Source organism: Geospiza fortis, unplaced genomic scaffold, assembly GCF_000277835.1.
Source record: "Geospiza fortis unplaced genomic scaffold, GeoFor_1.0 scaffold875, whole genome shotgun sequence".
Lineage (NCBI taxonomy): Eukaryota > Metazoa > Chordata > Aves > Passeriformes > Thraupidae > Geospiza > Geospiza fortis.
In genome coordinates this window covers 34,386-34,697 of record NW_005054737.1, presented here as the reverse complement: position 1 = coordinate 34,697, position 312 = coordinate 34,386, and positions in this window count along the sequence as shown.

Here is a 312-nt window from a genome sequence, read left to right as displayed (position 1 = left end):
CCAGCACTAACACCAGCACCTGCTGCTGCCCCTGCACCTGCCTCAGCACCTGCACCGGCACCAGCACCTGCTCCAGTACCGGGAACCACACCAACACCAGCGCCTGCACCAGAACCGGCCCAGGCTGTGCTGCCTCCCTGTGAGTCCCAGGACAGCACAGCCCCACAGTGTCACAGCCCCACGGTGTCACAGCCCCACGGTGTCACGGCCCCACGGTGGCACGGCCCCACGGTGGAATGGCCCCACGGTGGAATGGCCCCATGGTGTCACGGCCCCACAGCCCCTCCCGCTCTGGGGCTGCAGCCCCCCCCC